The following is a 17,429-nucleotide window of genomic DNA, read 5'->3' on the forward strand; positions in this document are numbered from 1 at the left end:
ATTTAGAGAGAATAAAAGTATAAAAAAAACGGTAACTTTTACAAGTCCTATAAATGCACACCGTGTGTTACAGACGCAAACCAAATGTATGTGTGTACTGTATAATATTAACAAAAAGAGGAGCTCACTACTGAAAACGGCAAATATTGGAGTGAGTGGGGATCGAACCGGGGACTCTCAATTGGAAGTCAGCAAATCTTACCGCTACGCCACGGAAGCTATTGTATCAGTCTTGAACCTTTTGTGGAAGTGTTTTTACTTGATCTTTGGACTTCAGGCTTCATACATTATACAGTTTATGCCTACATTTTGTCATTTACTACTAAAATATGAAAAACGTTTCTGTTTTAAAAATGTGTTTACACAGATTGCTGTAGAAATGGGACACACATTAACTGTGTGTGTTTCAAATAGCGATCTATTATTTCCACACTAAAACTCTAGCAGTTCAGTCACTCCCAGATAATCAAACAAGGCAAGAGCTGGGAAAACTTAGTGAACGCTCTGCGACGGTGGGGGATGGAATAGCCGGCTGCTTGCTGGCTCCTCTTAATCGGCACATTTAGAAGACAAAAGAGAGCTGCGAATGGTTTTAAGGTGGGCCGGATCTACGAGTTTTTTTGTAGACTCTGGTAATTCTAGTGTTAAGCAGTCTCATAGCAACAAATCTTAATAATTAATTAACAATATACTGATGAAGTAAAATATGCAACAGGTTGCTGTTCTGGTATTGTGGATATTCTGATTTATTGGATATGTTCAAAAAAAGCATTTATTTTGTAACAACAAGGAACATACCCACACAGTGATATACAATATTTAGTTTTCAAAGATGTACTAAATTTTATATAGTATTGAAATTAATTTATACCTTGGTATTACAGAGTTACTTTAATTTGCTGTACCATTTACACATCCAAAATGGTAACTACATAGATTAAGCTCCATTGTGCTCTTTTGCGATATGTTCAATTGCTCATTTTAAGATCAACATAAGCTACTGGGTAATCCACTCAGGAAAGCTTTTGCTAATTTTAGATCTTTCATTGTTCAAAAACTGTGGATTACTGGATTTGAATATCCAATATAATAGCTTGAGCAAATGAAGAGAAGAGCACCCAAGAAAAAAAAAAAGGTCAGTAAACTGGTATACACATTTCTAAATTTTAAAGAGCTAGCTTAATCTGAATATTACACAAATTAATCATTACTTGAATTATGGTTGTCACAGGACTAATCTAAAAATGTGTTCTAAAACTGGGTGCATAGTATGTTTAAAATGTGTAAAACAAACTATTTTGTTCCTAAAAATAAACAAAATATCACACTGACACCTGTAAATTAGTGACACTTTGCACAAACCTATTTCAGGCCAATAATACAGAAACACACAAAAAAACATAGGTATGAATTTGGGATAGTAAGTAAAGATATTTAACATCCATAAACAAGCTGGTCCAGATTAAATTACAGGATATGTTGTAAAAACCTGTATACACCTATTACCTGGTGTGTTTACAATATTTCTAATTAGGGTTCCCACCTACTTAAAAATCCATCAATTATTCCTGTACAAAAGAAACTAAAACTAAACTGTCTCTTTCTCAATGTGAGGAAATCATTGTTAGGCTGATTGTAGGACAGATAAAACTTTCTACTGCATATATTTTAGACCATCTCCAGCTTACATACAGTATATTACACCCAGTGCAGCATGGAAGCCATATTCTTTGCACTTACTACTATACTGGCATGCATGGAAATTAAAAACTGCTATACCAGAAATCAGCATTTCAATGGCTATTACATTGCATCCTACTGGCAGATCCCTGTATGTGCAGATTAGGAGCCCCACTTTCTTAACAGTGTTACTCAACCCGGGTGCTACATAGGATAGTGTGATGAATGTATTCTACACTCCTTGTTTAATGTCTGTGTGGCCAGACACATCTCTAAAACCATCATCAAATTTGCTGATGATGCAACCCTCACAGAATTGATCACCAACAATAACGGGACAGCTTACACAAAGAAATTTGCCTCCTGACATTATAATTTCAAGATTAATGCCAACAAAATCAAGAAGGTTATTTGTTTTATTTCTTTGTTTCTTTGCAATTATACACCTCTCTCAAGCTATACTTAATGAATATGTGCTATATAAATAAATATTGCTGTTTTTGTAGAAAGTATTTTGTGAATGGCCGAATTCCAATCCTTTTCTGAATTTTTAACTGATATTGGTGTCTACATTATGTAAATGCTCTCTGCATCTCATTCAAACTAGCTACATGAAAAATGAGGGCAGTTGGGTGGGTTTCTTTTGACAAAGATTTTAACTTGCATATAGAAAATAAAGTGTGATGCTGAGAGACTAAATTTAAAGCACAACATATCGAAGAACGCAAGTACGTTATTAATATTGACATCTCTAAATGTTTTAATATTAAGCAACTTACACAGACTTAATACTACATCGGTTAAAAGAAACAAGTGATTGTTATATATAGGAACAGCAGATGAGGAGTTTCTCTGCCTTGAACTGTGACCAACACTAGTTAAATATGCTGGATTTCTGATAAACTGATGGTGATTAGTACTGAATCAAAAACAAAGCACAACTTACAGAGAAGATTTATGAGCAGGATTTGGACTTCTTCCAGTTCAAAAAGTTTTACTGTATGAACATTTTCAGCTCTTGATTAAAACTGAAATGTGGGATAGTGCCATGCCATACTCAGCTTTAAATTTCCACTGCCTTCTATATACAGTGATGTCCTGAGCTTTGTGAGGATATTCATTTTAATGACATTAACTCTCCAAACTAAAATAATATGTAGGGAGAACCATCTATTAACATCTAGTTTAAAGTGTTTTATCATATTATCAAAATTATGTTTTAAAAAGACTTCTGTTTTCTTATATTAATAATTTCTTGGTATTTAGACTACTCTGATACAGTCACTAAAAACCGATCTACACTGGTTGAGAGAATCCATTTAAAAAATATTAAAATTAATTTTGAATCCATCTTATGAAATTTTCCTAACAAATTTAATACTAATGTCAAAGATAAGTGAGGGCGTGAGATAAAAAGCACCATATAATTGGCGTAAGGGTGGCAAGGTAGTACTGCTGCCTTGGAACAAGGAGACCTACTGTAGGTTGAAGTCCTGAGTGATTTCTGTGTGGAGTTTATATATTTTCCCCATGTCCACCATTCAAGTATATCAGAAGCTTTTTTGGCACAAGACCTATGGAGTTTCAGATACTGCAGGAGAGAGTATAGTACATTTAAAGAAGCGCCAAAGACTGGATATTAAGTCTATTTCTGTAATAAATCTGTTTTTATTTTGCGAAATTAAAGAGGGAGGAGTTTTTTCTGTTCCATTAGCTAAAACTTTCACCAAGATCTTACCATCATAATTTAGAAGTAAAAATAGTCTATATATTGCACATTCTAGCAAGTGTTTACTTTCCTTTGTAAAGACAGCAATTGATGACTGCAGTAACATTTTTCCTAGAATTTTTTTTACTCTTGCTTCAATAATATTGTCATCAATAATGGAGTTGAAAACCTATATACATCGGACTTCCAATACAACTCGGAGTCCTGCCATGTGCAAAAGTTCGCTGATGACACTGCTATCGTGGGCTGTATCAGGAATGGGCAGGAGGAGGAGTATAGGGACCTAATCAATGACTTTGTTAAATGGTGCGACTCAAACCACCTACACCTGAACACCAGCAAAACCAAGGAGCTGGTGGTGGATTTTAGGAGGCCCAGACCCCTCATAGACCCAGTGATCAACAAAGGTGACTGTGTGCAGATGGTGCAGACCTATAAATATCTGGGAGTGCAGCTGGATGATAAATTAGACTGGACTGCCAATACTGATGCGCTGTGCAAGAAAGGACAGAGCCGGTTATATTTCCTTAGAAGGCTGGCTTCCTTCAACATCTGCAATAAGATGCTGCAGATGTTCTATCAAACAGTTGTGGCGAGCGCCCTCTTCTACGCAGTGGTGTGCTGGGGAGGCAGCATTAAGAGGAAAGACGCCTCACGCCTGGACAAACTGGTGAGGAAGGCAGGCTCTATTGTTGGCATGGAGCTGGACAGTTTAACATCTGTGGCAGAGCGAAGGGCACTCAGCAGGCTCCTATCAATTATGGAGAATCCACTGCATCCACTAAATAGTATCATCTCCAGACAGAAGAGCAGCTTCAGCGACAGACTGCTGTCACTGTCCTGCTCCACAGACAGATTGAGGAGATCGTTCCTCCCCCAAACTAATTCCACCTGGGGGGGTAAACGTTAATATTTAACATTATACATAGTTATTGTCTGTTTTTCACCTGCATTATTATCATTCTTTAATTTAATATTATTTATTGTATCAGTATGCTGCTGCTGAAGAATGTGAATTTCCCATTGGGATTAATAAAGTATCTATCTATCTATCTATCTATCTATCTATCTATCTATCTATCTATCTATCTATCTATCTATCTATCTATCTATCTATCTATCTATCTATCTATCTATCTATCTATCCATCCATCCATCCATCCATCCATCCATCCATCCATCCATCCATCCATCCATCCATCCATCCATCCATCCATCCATCCATCCATCCATCCATTTTATATAAAATTTCATGGAATAACTGTCACGGCCTCCAACATTCTTGCTATGAAGAGTTTAGGGCATAGTGAAATCAAAACTCTTGATTTGAACCCCACTTCACTTATAAAGCAAGGACTACAAAGACTTATAGTAGTCCTTAAATAGGTTAGTTATATCTTTGTGCTCTCTGAAATGATTTTCGGCTACATTGTTAAACTCTTCAGGATTGCATTATACTTCTAAAGGAGACAAACTATGTAGAGTCCGTTGTAAGGTTATCTATCTATCTATCTATCTATCTATCTATCTATCTATCTATCTATCTATCTATCTATCTATCTAGTTCTTGTAATTAAAATATTTTATCAACATTAATTACAATTCAAACACAATGTTACGGTGTCCCTGGTCTCAAAATCGATTTCTTTATTACTAAAATAACCGCAAATATCACTAAAATTAACACAAACAACTTGCAAACAAAGCAAACACGTTACCCATTTTTTTGTGTCCTATATTTTTTAAAAAAGTAACACCACAGCAACTGAAATGTAAAGCAAAAAAAAAAAAAAGCCATCAATGTCACACTTTCCAAAACAAATGAAAATGAAGAATGGTAGGAGGGCTGTTTGGGTGAGGCATTGCAGCTAAGGACTGGTGGAGATTGTGGGTTTGCTTCCCGGTTCCTCCCTGTGTGGATAGCGCTTTGAGTACTGAGAAAAACGCTATAGAAATGTAATGAATTATTATTATTATTAAATTGCAAAATAAGCGAGAAAGAATAGCAGAATTAAAAAACAAAGAGGTGGAGGCACAGAATTCTTTAGGCTGTATTCCTAGATAGCCATTGTTCTAGTGAGATAAAAATCATCATTTTGGAACTGCAAGTATTGTAATAAAAAGCCATCTGCTTTTGCTTTGCCTGGGTTACAAGTTTTTTGCTGAAAGGAATGGTTGATGTAAATGCACTCTTTAAGACTGTTTTATACAGAAAACATTAAGAATACTACCTTTACTACTTAGACTACACTTTTGCCTAAGTGCATAATCAGAGTTCATGATACATCATCTTGAAGGTCTCAGTTATGTCTACGGACACCCATGAAGGTGTATTATCCTCTTAAGTGTTTAAGTTATTCTCTGGGACCAAAGAGGCCTTTAGGCCTAGGTTATGTGCATGCTGAAGCTATGTAAAGTACCAAGGATTGATAAGTTTTGCAGGTATCATTTGAAATCAGTGCTTAAGCAATCTGTGCTAAACCAATGTGAAAACCCAATGGTGAAAGAGCAGACCAATCCAAAAATGAGGCTGGTGAGATCCACTTAACCCAAGATAAAACACTCAATATTATCAGCCTCTTTCCTTTCCAAAGCAAAGGAGGAGAAGGGACAGAAGCTGAAGGGAAGGTTCCAAATGCTTTAGTGGCAAAAACAGATGGATGAAAGGACATTAAGTTGTTTAGCTGCTCAGCATCTCATACATTTGTTTCAAACAGCTGTCAGTACAACTCAATATAAAATGCCTTGTTAATTCTTACAAATTTGAAGATACCTTGAAATTAAAGGAAGGATATTAAACTAAACCCTTCATAAACAAAGACTTGTAAGTCGAATTCCTGTATCTTAGGGGATAAACGTGATTCATTCAGAAGTTTCTGTTTATGCATTTGTGGTGTCAAAGCCATACTGATATTTTCTCCATGTTCATAAATGACAAACACGCAGTAAACAAACATGTTAATATTAAAATCAATAAAAATAAATTAAGTCATTGTTGAATATGATACGTTAACTGCAACAAAAATGACTTTCAGGTAGCAAACCAGACACTATATATATATATATATATATATATATATATATATATATATATATATATATATATATATATATATATATATAAAACATGTTAAGGTAGGCATACACTACGTGGTGTTGTCATATTTATGTAGTTCAGGTAACCTCTCACACTTAAAACACATTTGCACGGATAGCTCATAGGAAGCAGGCACATATTATATAATTTTACGGGCTCATACAATTACGTGGTTAAATAATATGGCATCTGTTCACCTGGATGCTGTTAAGGATGATATGATCTATAGTAGATCAAATTTTGCTATTACTTGTTATCATTATTTACTTGATTTAACTGTATTGTATGACTAGTGGACAATGTTACTTATGCCAATCTTTTTAAAACAAAACTATGCAATGTTACCTGGAATGCGTAACTGCTGGCTAATGTTCCTCAATATCACTTCTTTCTCACACAATAATATTTCCCAGACGAAAACATGATACAGTGAATGGTCTTCACAACTCAACTCTAGTCTATCCTCCTTACAGAACCTCCACAAATGACTTGCAGCCATGGAGTCCTTCCCAAATTGAAAATGAGAATTAAATAACTGAATTGGTCAATAGAACCTTATGTGACTGATGAACCCAAGTGTGGAACTTTAGTGACAAGTGCCTGTAAGACACTTGGATAATATCTAACATACCTTGCAAGTGGCAACTTGCCAACTTTCAAAGACTTTTTGAGCCATTCTGGGTAAAAATAAAACCACCACCACCTGGGGGCTCAGAATTTGTGCTAAAATAGCACTTTGTACACCCATCCAAAATCACAATATTAAACACTGCATTACAATGCATTGCAGTTAAGTTGCTAAAACAAAATAACAGCAAAAATGAAAACTGCAGTCGTATTAAGTCACAACAAGAAAATGGTACAAAATGACTTTCCATTCATCACTTATTTCTGTTGCATATGCTTTTAAAAACTACAAATGCACCAAACACCACAATAAAATGCTGCAAATTCCAGTAAAGAATGTGATAACACCCTTGGGCTCTTAAAATTTGGCTACTAGAATGTACATTAATATTTAAGCCACAATGAGAAAATCAAGCACTAGAAACCACTAATAAAAAGAAAAAAGTGCCTAACCTTATAAGAACAGAAGTTCAAATGCCTGGGAACGCAACAGATATTTAATAATTCAAGAAATTAACATACTAAATAACAATTAAAACAGCAATACAGGGGAAGACATGAAGATGTTACAGAATGCAAACAGTACCTAGCAAGTACATCAAAGATAAAGCTGTATAAAATAACTTCCAAAAAAAAGAATTAGACATGCTGTATTTAAATAAACATACTCTACAATTAGAAAATATTACAGAAAAAAAAAATTAAAATATACAAACTGGCTGTGTATATGTTTGCTGAGCTCTCCAGTCAGATAAAGGGGCAAACATAAGAGGTTAGAAGCACGTGCTGATACAGTGTATTGCCGCACCCACCACATGACAAACCAACTCAGGATCCAAAGAAATATTCCTCATGCTAGACTTGACAAGTGAGTCCTCTTTACTGTTACCCCTGAATAACCCATTCACCATTAGCCACACGCACACTGACATCTCTGAGTTTGTGTCTTCAATGTACAGCAGCTAGTAATGAAGGGTGGCTGTTGACATAGCATTTTCAGCAACATGAGAACCTGAATGGGGTAGTCTAAACATACAGCATTTGAAGGAGGAAATTTATTATGTGATAACAGTAAAAATCTTCAGAAATTGACAGCAGCAGCATTACAGACTCTAGTTCTGGTGAAGCATACAAAGGTGAGGGCTTTGATCAATTGGAAAATTATGATGCCACTTCTGAATGTAAGAGTGATGGAAAACTTTCAAAGTTGCCATTTACTGGCTCTCCAAGACTTAAGACAGATGCATTAGTGAATGACAATCTTCTTCTGTCTGTTCATATACGACAACATATTTGCCTAAATGAGAAATATAGCTAAAACAAAAGCCCAAACTGAAATCAAAATGAAGTTGCACATGTGGCCTGATGCAAGTTGTGACAAACTGCTGGCTTTCCTTGCACTTCTTATACATTAAGGTGTAATTCAAAAGCCTGAAATTGAAATGTACTGATCAACAAAAACTGACCCTTAAAAACAGAAAATCGTGAATGAAAAATGTTTCAGTGTATTTCTCAGGCTGTATTTTGTAAGAACAACTCAACGGTCACCCTCCACAGGAGAAATTCCCACAGGTGAAATTTCTTTTTGAAGATTAAACTATTCTTTGATGCAATGAAAGAGAGTCCTTAGGTCAACACACCTGAACAGAATGTTATTGACCAATTACTAATGCTTTAAATGGGTCATTTGGCAATGAAGTGTTACAAAGTTTGTATAATTATCAAGCTGGCGGTATCACTACTAAGCTATGGGTAAAGTTTGTTAGTAGCCTAACAAAACTGTCTAGAGTGTGAAAACTGGTGAAAAACTAAACCTGATAATGTGTTCTATGTATTTATTTTTTTAGTATTTCACTTGTCCCTGAAAATGCTTAACTTTGTAAAAATAAGTAACAATAATAATTTTGTGAAAATAAGTAAAATAATAATGGTGCAAGAATGTTTCAAAATATTTTCCCCTCTCTCTTTTCATTCTCTCTGTTACAAAACAGCTGAAAGATTATACTTTTTGTTCTTAATTTTAAACAGGAGGACTACATAAAAAATGTGATTTTTACAAAGTGTGATGGAAATATATGCAAATACACTTAAAAGTATGCAATGTGCACTTTAATCATGTTTGAAGTGTCTGATTTTAAAAGTTTAAACTGTGGAGCAAAGGATAAATCAAGGAAAGATGCGTCTTTGTCCCAAATATTACGGCTTGCCTTCCTCCCATAGTGCATCCTGCAGTCATCTCTTCCCCAGGTAAATGACGTACATGCACATGGATGCCCACTTTATTTGAAAGAAACTGCAGTTCATCAGTCCATGCCACTAGTTCTGATATTCAAGACAATATCAGAGATTCTCTGAGCCAGTTGTCACGCATCACAATTTGGCTCTTGTCAAAGTCCCTCAGCTTTCCAATTTGTTCTGTTTATAACACATCATGTTGCAGAACTGACCATTCATTTGCTTCCTAAAATATCCCACACCTTGACTCTCTCTATATATTGCATCTCATATCATATGCTGCCCCTATCACGTGGTGCTTGCTGTCCTTGTTTTATGGCTACTCATATCTCAGATACTCCTAAATCTTGACACTATACACACGTTTTCTGCAGTTCCCTCAGTACAGCTAGATGAAGCTCAAACAACAATTCAAGCTCAATGGCCACCAACCCCCTAAGACACCTGGGGTTAATGATCATTGTCTCTCAGAACACAGTAGAATTTATTTTCTAATCATTTTTTTTTATTTTTTAATAAGTTTTCAGGCCAGCAGTTGGAAAAATGCTGCATATAAGCTTTCTGTGATTGAGATGGCTTTACAGATCAAAATGGGTGGTAGGAAACATGGGCAAGGGCATGTTGTATGCTGTACAGATTAAGGGTAAAAACCCCACAAACCTTAACATTTATCTATAGCCCCATCACAAAAATATACCTAGGACCTACAGTATTTCTGGACAAAGAAAATGTTGAAAGCACTAACAATCAGAGTACACATGCGAAGTTCTGTTGTGCATTGTGACATACCCAATACAGTGGAACCTCGGTTCACGAACGTCTCCATACACATACAAATCGGTTTACGACCAAAAAGTTTGCCAAACTTTTGCCTTGGTTCACGACCACACACTTGGTATATGAACAAGACAGTTTCCCTTTCGGTTTGTGCGCGCTGATGATTTCTGCACATGTTGCATTGTTCTCGGTCAGACACGTGCGTGCGTGCTTTCGCCGTGAACTCTTTGTGCTCTATTTCATTTCCCTTCCGGTTCGTACGTGCCTGATTACAGTATTTAAGCACATGTTCAGCCTTTCCCTGTTCATTGTTCTCAGTTAGACGTGCGTGCTTTACCTGTGAACTATTTGTGCTCTACAGTATTTTGTGTGCTTTTGCAGTTAACCATTGCTTCTAAGCAAGTGAAGAGTAGTGAGAAGAAAGTTTTGCAGAAAATTGAAATCGAAGTAAAGAAAGAAATTATTGAAAATTATGAGCGTGGCGTTCGTGTTACTGATCTTGCCGCCGAGTACAAGAAGTCAAAAACTACGATTTTGACTATTCTAAAGCAGAAAGAATCTATTGAAGCAGCTGATATTGCAAAAGGAGGTCTCAAGTGCTGGAAGAGGTGGAAAAACTGTTGCTAGTGTGGCTGAATGAGAAGCAACTTGCAGGGGATAGCGTAAGCGAGGCAGTGTTATGTGAGAAAGCCATGAAGATTCATGGCGATTTGCTGCAAAACTATCCTTCTACAAGTGGCGAAAGTGAGGAATTTAAAGCCAGTAGAGGATGGTTTGAAAAGTTTTGCAAGAGAAGTGTCATTCATAGTATGGTAAGGCATGGAGAGGCTGCTAGTTCCGACGCTGAAGCTGCGAAAGAATTCGTGAAAAATTTCACAAGATTAGTGGAGGACGAAGGCTACATCTCGCAACAAGTCTTCAACTGTGACGAGACTGGATTGTTCTGGAAGAGGATGCCGAAGAGGACCTACATTACCCAGGAAGAGAAGGCTATGCCTGGCCATAAACCAATGAAGGACAGGTTAACCGTTTTGCTGTGTGCTAACGCTAAAAATCAAGCCGCTACTTGTTTACCAATTTGAGAACCCTCATGCTTTCAAGCAGCACAATGTAAACAAAGCCAGACTGCCTGTGATGTGGCGGGTAAACACGAAGGGGTGGGTCACAAGGACTTTGTTTTTGGAATGCCTGCACAAGGCTTTCCTTCCCGCCGTGAAGCAATATCTCGAGGAGAATAACCTGCCTAACAAATGCCTTCTTCTGATGGACAATGCATCAACACACCCTCCAAATTTGGTTGACGATATGGTCGAGGAGTATGACTTTATTAAGGTTGTGTTCCTCCCCCCAAACACAACTCCTCTTCTGCAGCCCATGTACCAGCAGGTTATTTCAAATTTTAAGAAGCTGTACACCAAAGGACTATTCGGCAGGTGTTTAAATGTGACCGAGGAGACGACTTTGCCCCTGAAAGAGTTCTGGAAGAACCATTTTAATATCGTTCATTGCATCTGCCTCATTGATAATGCCTGGGAAGACATCACACACCGGACCTTGATCTCGGCCTGGAAGAAACTTTGGCCTGAATGCGTTCCTGAACAAATTTTAGAAAGCTTTGAGCCTCCTGTTGTGGATGAGATTGTGTCCTTGAAGAGGACAATGAGGACATCGAGGAGCTGGTCCTGGATCACAAGGAGGAGCTGACGACGGAGGAACTCACTGAACTCCAGCAGGAGCAGCTTAGGTTGCTCACCAAGGAGCAGTCCTCCAGGGAAGAAGAGGAAAGGGCGGTTATAAAAAGTGATGCGATAAAAGTCATCATAGAAAAATGGAACGAGTGCCAGGATTTTTTTTGAAAAGAACCACCCTGACAAAGCAGTTACGAACAGAGTGATAAACATGATGAACGACAATGATGTCTTGCATTTCCGAAAAATTTTAATGTGTAGGAAAAGGCAAGTCACATTAGACCGCTATTTCGTGAAGTCTGATCCACCAGCTAAACAGCTAAAAACACCAGAAACCCAAGAAATCACAGAGAAAACACCTGAAGGAGAACATCCCTCCATCGCGGAGCCGGACTCTGCCTCAAAACTGTAACCTCCTCTCTCCACTCAGTTCCTCCTCACTTCCTTCATGTCAAAACTCGACTCATGCAAGGGGAGTTTTCTTGGTGGTTTATGGTTAGTTTTTGTATTACGGATTTTTCAAATGTTCATTTTTCAGTTCGTAGCGTGAATTGTTGCAATGTTACTTTTCTTGGTTGTTTATTAAATATCTGATTTTTCAAATGTTCATTTTTTCCCTGTGCTTACAACTCATTAAAAAAAGTTTACACAGCGATCGGGTTGTAAGGCTATTAGCGTGAACTCCTGCAATGTTACTTTCTTGGTGGTTTATGGTTGGTTTTTAAATAAAGTTCGGATTTGTCCAAATGTTCCTTTTTTTCCCTGTGCTTAAAACTCATTATAAAAAAAAAAAAAAAAAAAAAAAGTGATCGGGTCATAAGGCTACAGTATAGCGCGAACTCTTGCAATGTTAGTTTTCTCTGTTGTTCAAGGTTTTCTCAGTGTTACTCAATGTTTTTACATTTAGTTTACTATTGCGCTGTGCATTCTATGGTTTAATTAACTACGAGGGCAATCCCAAAAGTAAGGCCTCCTATTTTTTTAGAAATACAAACAACCGTTTATTTTCTATAATGTTTACATCATTTTAAAGGTTAAAGACTTATTTGTTTTTCTACATAATCGCCATTTCAGTCGATGCATTTTTGTAGACGCTGTGGTAGTTTTAGAATGCCCATGTCATACCAGCTCGCCGCCATGTCCTTCAGGAAGCGTTGAACCTCATCTTTCACCTCTTCATCGGAGCAGAATCGCCTTCCGGACAAATGTTCTTTCAACTTAGGGAACAGGTGGTAGTCACTGGGTGCCAAGTCCGGACTATAGGGTGGGTGGGTGATGAAGTTCCAACTGCCGATCATTACGCATGTTTTCCTCAAACTTCGCGACTGTCTTGTTGGAAATTGACAGTCTCCTGCGCGAACTTCGCACTTGGTGGTAGCGTTCAACGGGAGCTCCATTTTCAAGGGCTGCCAAGCCAAGATTGAGCATCCCAGCGAAGCCGCACATGCTTGTTTGGGAGTGGGTGAGGCCAACAGCCATACGAACAGTTTCTCTACGTTCCCACCACTTTGGAGACCTTACTTTTGGGATTGCCCTCATATATTTGTGCTTAAAAACTTAAATATATATATTTACATACAGTTCGTATGGTCTGGAATGGATTGATTGTATTTACATACAATCCTATGGGGTAAATTGCTTCGGTTCACGACCAAATCGGTTCACGACCAGAGTTTTGGAACGAATTATGGTCGTGAACCAAGGTTCCACTGTACCTCTCTCTCCAACCAATCTGGGAGAGCTGACAACTTATAAATGCTAATCGGAAAAAGTACAATGCATATAAATATAGTGTTGAGGAAGAAGAAACACTGATGTTTTGGACCTCACATATAAGAGGCTCGCCTGTCTCAAGTTTTGCGTACAACAGAATGGAAAAAGAAAAGAAAGGGCTGAGACTGTGGCTGAACTTTCCGTATGTGTTAAACCTTTATACAACACCAGCTCAGTCAGGCAAAAAGCTATATCCACCGTGCTGGAAAGGCTTAGTGACTTTCAATCATGTAAATTGACATGGTCTTGTGATGAGATCAAGAAGTAGCAGTTGGCAAGTCTGACACACTCAATGACTAAAAGTGATCAGTGTATAGAACAAAAACAGCATTAAAGTCCAAGTTAATCTGATTTTTTCTCTCAAATTCAAGTTTAATGTCATGTTTTGCCTAAGTGTCATGGGTGGGACTGTAGAAAACTAAATACTGAAATACAGAAAAGTATATTCCTTTTCTTTACATTTTTTCAATATTAGGCTACTTCAGACATGTTTTCATTATTCCAGTTAAATCTGGGATGAGAATTTGCGTGTAATGCTGTGATTATTGGCACCCCTTAATATTTTGTAAAACCTTTGCCAATAAAACAGCACAGAGTCTTCTCCTAAAACATGTTATAAAGTTGGAGATTATAGAGAAGGGAATCTACGACCAATCCTCTTTACAGGATCGTCTCCAGATCATCAAGAGTCCTCTTGTGTACTCTCCCTCTTTCATTCACTCTAAATATTTTCAGTGGTTTAAGGTCTGGGGACTGAGACGGCCACGGCAGAAGATTTGTGCTCCTTTAAACATTTTTGTGTTGATTTGGACATTTGTTTTGTATCACTGCCTTACTAGGTGCCAAAAAGCACACATTTTGCTTTGTCTGTGCATAGAACATAGTTCCAATCAAAGTCCCAGCAGCGTTTAACAAACTCCAGGCCCTTATGTTTATGGTTAAATGTCATGAAAGGCTTTTTTCTGACACGGCTTTGAAATAATCTTTTGGCATGTATGTGACATCTGATGGCAGTTTTGAAAACTTGGTGACCCTAGGATGGTATTTTTTCTGTATTTCTCAAACACTGTTCCTTGCAGATTTTTAAACTTAATTTTATTTATTTTTTTAATAGCCTTTCCCTGACTCATGAAGGTCAACACATTTTTTTCTCATTTAAATTCTATATTCTCTTGTCTTTCAAATGTTGATGAATCAATAAGGGAATCAGGCCTCTTTGACACCTCATATTTTGGGATTAATAAAGTATCTATCTATCTATTTAAAACCCATGCAGGATGTGATGGATTACTGCTTGAAATATTCAACACACTCTAATCAACTTAAAAAAGTAATATATAGAAGAAAAAAGGCTTCAGTTACACTTAGTTCATAAGAATTTCTAGGGGTGGCAATAATCACCGCACATGACTTAGTATTAAAAAAATTCTTAATTCTTAATGAGATTATTTTTTTCTCAGAAAAAATTTACTTCAATTAACAGCAGAATTTCTCTAATTTTTTCCAGTGAGAAATTAAGGTAAAAGATTATTTTTAAAAAACGTTTACTCAGCTGCCTTGCTGAGGAGCAGAACTGACAAGGTAGTCTTCTATTAAGTTCTACCTGTGCCATGCACCATTCTAGGTAAGAATGAGGAGATTAGAAGGCTTAACGCGTGGCTCAAATCTTGGTGCAGGGTAGAAGGGATAGGTTTATGGAGCATTGGGATTCCTTTTGGAGCAGATGGGATCTGTTCCGCCGTGACGGGTTACATCTGAAATGGAGGGGCACCAATGCATTGGGGAGGCATATGAGTAGGTTAGTTGAAGACTGTTTAAACTAGGGAAATGGGGGGGGGGGGTTTGGGGGGGGGGGGGCAAGGAATTTAGGACATGCCAGGTTTTGATCTACACATGGAAGAACAAACAAGGGTGTAGAAATAAAAATGCGCAGTAATGTAAATTCTAAGCAAACATTTAAATGTAGAAGGAGTAACACATTAAAAATAGCTTGCCTTAATGTGAGATGTATCAAAAATAAGGCAAATGAGTTGGAGCTGTATGTAGAAGAGCATAATTATATTATAGCAATAAAGGAAACCTGGCTAAATAAAAAAAGATGGGGATGAGTGTAACATAGAGGGATACACATTTTTTTGGAAAAAGGAGGTGGGGTGGCTATTAATGCCAAACAGAATTTAAATGTAAGACCTCTTCAGTTGGACGATGAGCCCCATCTTAGTGAGGACATATAGCTTCACCTGGAAAATATTAGGTAAAGAGGTCTTATTTTAGGAGTGTGTTATAGACCTCCCCATTTCAGACAGTAATTTAAACACACATCTTTTTAGTAATATCAAAAAGGCAAGTTTACAGGGAGATATTATAGTCATGGGGGACTTTAATTATCCAAATATTAACTGGGATAACCTTGCAGATGGAGGAGCACAGAGGTAGAGGGTAGGCAGAGGGAGGTCGTGTTTTACTAACATGTTGGAATTCTATGAGGAGGCAACAAAAATATGATCAAAGTGGAGGATATGATATTATTTATCTTGACTTTCAGAAAGCATTTCATAAGGTGCCACATGAGAGGTTGGGCATCAAACTTAAAGAAGTGGGAGATCAGAGGGATGTTTTTAGATGGGTGCAGAATTGGCTCAGACACAGGAAGCAGAAAGTGATAGTGCGAGGAACCTTAACAGAATTGCCTGATGTTAAAAGTGGTGTTCCACAGGGGCCAGTGCTAGGGCTGTTGCTATTTTTAATATATATATATATATATATATATATATATATATATAAAAATGATTTAGGCAGGAATATAAGTAACAAGCTGGTTAAGTTTGCAGATGATACCAAGATAGGTGGATTAACAGATAATTTGGAATTCGTTATATCATTACAGAAGGAGTTGGATAGCACACAGGCTTGGGCAGATTTGTGGCAGATGAAATTTAATGTCAGTAAATGTAAAGTATTACACATAGGAAGTAAAAATGTTAGGTTTGAATATACAATGGGCAGACGAAAAATCGAGAGTAGCCCTTTATAAGAAGGATTTAGGAGTCATAGTGGACTCTAAGCTATTAACTTCCAGACAGTGTTCAGAAGCCATTAAGAAGGCAAACAAAATGTTAGGTTATATAGCACGATGTGTGGAGTACAACTCCAAGGAGGTTATGCTCAAGCTTTATAATGCACTGGTCAGGCCTCATCTGGAATATTGTGTGCAGTTTTGGTCTCCAGGCTACAAAAAGGACATAGCAGCACTAAAAAAGGTCCAGAGAAGAGCAACTAGGCTGATTCCAGGGCTACAGGGGTTGAATTATGAGGAAAGATTAAAAGAGCTGAGCCTATACAGTTTAAGCAAAAGAAGATTAAGAGGTGACATGATTGAAGTGTTTAAAATTATGAAGGGAATTAGTATAGTGGATAGAGACTTATTTTAAAATGAGTTCATCAAAGAACACGTGGGCATTTTTTTTGGAAGAAATAAGCGGATAGGACTGTTGAGCTTTGTTGGGCTGAATGGCCTGTTCTTGTTTAGCTTGTTCTAATGTTTACCAGGGTTGCCAATAATTGTGGAGGGAACTGTATAAACAGTATAAAAATTTTTGAAATACACACTAAAACTGCATTATGAAGACTAAAATTGAAATGAATATCAACCTAAGCTCAAAATAATGCATAAATAAAATCTAGTATAAAAAGGAAAATCTGTAATAACTTTGCAGAGACAAAAGATAATACCATGCTCTCTTTTTCCCTTCCACCCCAGCAGATGCCCCAACCCTCCCACAGAAAAATTTCTGAAACTATAACTGCCCGAGTACAGAGTGAA

General features: G+C 37.2%; 1 protein-coding gene across 4 annotated transcripts in view; it reads right to left on the reverse strand.

Moving 5' to 3' along the window:
• kdm6a (lysine (K)-specific demethylase 6A) overlaps positions 1 to 17,429 on the reverse strand; it is a 573,573-nt gene that overhangs the window by 41,685 nt on the left and 514,459 nt on the right. The gene's annotated exons all lie outside the window — the stretch shown is intronic.

The sequence above is a fragment of the Erpetoichthys calabaricus genome, chromosome 4 (genome assembly GCF_900747795.2).
Source record: "Erpetoichthys calabaricus chromosome 4, fErpCal1.3, whole genome shotgun sequence".
Lineage (NCBI taxonomy): Eukaryota > Metazoa > Chordata > Cladistia > Polypteriformes > Polypteridae > Erpetoichthys > Erpetoichthys calabaricus.